The sequence below is a fragment of the Schistocerca piceifrons genome, chromosome 7 (genome assembly GCF_021461385.2).
Source record: "Schistocerca piceifrons isolate TAMUIC-IGC-003096 chromosome 7, iqSchPice1.1, whole genome shotgun sequence".
Lineage (NCBI taxonomy): Eukaryota > Metazoa > Arthropoda > Insecta > Orthoptera > Acrididae > Schistocerca > Schistocerca piceifrons.
The window spans coordinates 219876612-219879033 of NC_060144.1; the positions used below are offsets into that span (position 1 = coordinate 219876612).

The window sequence follows — 2422 nt, forward strand, 5'->3', positions numbered from 1 at the left end:
TAGAACTACTTAAACCTAACTAACCTAAGGACATCACACACATCCATGCCCGAGGCAGGATTCGAACCTGCGACCGTAGCAGTCGCGCGGTTCCGGACTGAGCGCCTTAACCGCGAGATCACCGCGGCCGGCACACAAGTGTTTCGGAGCAAACCGTTCATCGTACATTGTTGAACATAGAGCTTTGCTCACTCGTGGACTCAACGAAATCGTCAATTACGATTGCAACGGGCACGGGGCTATCGGGATTCGAACGTCTATCAGTGGAAAACTACCGGCTCTTCGGGTGAATCACATTTTTGCTACATGTGGTCGGAGGTCGTCTCCATAAAAGCCGTCATCGAGGTGAACGGCAGATCGAAACGTGCAGCGCACACGAACGCAAGCTGGTGGGAACAGTATTATGCTATGGGAGACATTCTCCTGCTCTTGGTTTGGATCTGTGGCAGTAATCGACTTGTTGACTGCTGCGAACCACATGCTTGATCTCTTCCCCGATTGCGATGTCATTTTTCAGCAGTATAACTGTCCGTGTCTCGGAGCCAGAACTGTGCTACAGAGGTTTGAGGAACATGATAGTGAAGCCACGTTGATGTCTAAACTAAAACTAAACTCCGCCCTAACGCGCCATGAAGGCCCAACAGTACCGTCCATTCGCCGTGTCATCCTCAGCCACAAGCGTCGCTAGATGCGGATATGGAGGGGCATGTGGTCAGCACACCCCTCTCGCAGCCGTATTTCAGTTTACGAGACCGGAGCCGCTACTTCTCATTCAAGTAGTTCGTCAGCTTGCCTCACAAGGACTGAGCGCACCCCACTTGCCAACAGCGCTCGGCAGCCAGGGTGGTCACCCGTCCAAGTGCTAACCCAGACCTACAGCTCTTAACTTTGGTGATCTGACTGGAACCGGTGTTACCACTGCGGTAAGGCCGTTGGCCACGTTGATGTTTAGGCGACGAAATTCACCTAATGTAGATCCTATGGAGCCCGTTATTTACGCGGATTGCAAGCCCAGTGCGTAGGCATCTAATGCCACATACCCAGATCACCGAAAGCGCTGTTGGGATGGGGTAGCACTTGGACGAGTGAGCATCCGGTCTGCCAAGCGCTGTTGGCAAGCGGAGTGCACTCAGCCCTTGTGAGGCAAACTAACGAGATACTTGAATGAGAAGTAGCGGCTCCGGTCTCGTAAACTGAAATACCCAACAAACTGCTGGATCCCTGATAAGCAGAATCAGTGATGTATTTTCTTCCAAAGATGGACAAACGACGTATTAAGCAGGTGGTCATACGGTTTTGGCGCATCAGTGTACATGGTGTAGAACACTAGTCAATTGGGACACTGAGTGGCGTTCTGCCGTGTTCGGCGATGAGTCCCGCTTCTATTTGTCAGATCTGCGCCAAAGTGTCCATAAGACGGCCTAGGGAAAGGTCTCAGAAAGCTGCGATTCTCTAGACTACTCTACATCTACATACATACTCCAAAAGTCAAAACGCGGTGCGTTGTGGGGGGCACCTTGTTCCACTGCTAGTCATTAGCTTTCCTGTTCCACTCATAAATAGAGTGAGAGAATAACGAGTATCTCCGCATGAGACCTAATTTTTCGTATCTTATCTTCGTGGTTCTTATGCGAAATGTAAGTTGCTGGCATAAAAACGCTCTGCAGTCAACTTCAAATACCAGTTCACAAATTTTTCTCAATAGTGTTCCTAGAACATACTTGCGTACTGTTCGAACATATTGGTAACAAATCTAACAGCCCGTCTCTGAACTGCTTCGACGTCTTCCTTTAATAGAACCTGGTGCGGATCCCAAACACTCGAGCAGTTCTCAAGAATAGGTCGCACTAGCGTCCTATATGCGGTCTCCTGTACAGATGAACCATACATTCCTATAATACGCCCAATAAACCGAAGTCGACCATTCACTTCCCCTACCGCAGTCCTCACAGGCTCAAATGCAGTATTCGAACATCACTGTACTGCATTTCGTACTCATCAGCATTAACTTACAGTTTTCTACATTTAGAGCTACATCATCTTGTATCCTCCTACAGTCACTCAGCTGGACGCCTTCCGGTACACCACAGCATCATCAGCAAACAACTGCAGATTGCATCCGACCCTATCCATCAAGTCATTAATGTATATAGAAAATACTAGTGATTCTATCACACTTCCCTTGGGCTCCCGGCGAAACCCTTGTCTCCGATGAACACTCGCCGTCGAGCACAACATAGTGGGTCCTAAATGCATAGTCTGTGGAGCTATTTGATGTGACAACAGAAATGATTATAATTGTTAGATGGAGGCTGAATGCTCGCCAAAATGAGGCAAGAATAACAAATATTGTTGTCATATCGCTTAAGGCCAGGGTACCAATTGGAATATTCTAACAGGATAATGCAAGACTTTACACTAC

The 2422-nt window shown here is 48.2% G+C and overlaps 1 pseudogene; it reads right to left on the reverse strand.

Moving 5' to 3' along the window:
* Window positions 1–819: 819 nt before the first annotated feature.
* Window positions 820–937, reverse strand: LOC124709333 (annotated as a pseudogene).
* Between the last annotated feature and the right edge of the window lie 1485 nt (window positions 938–2422).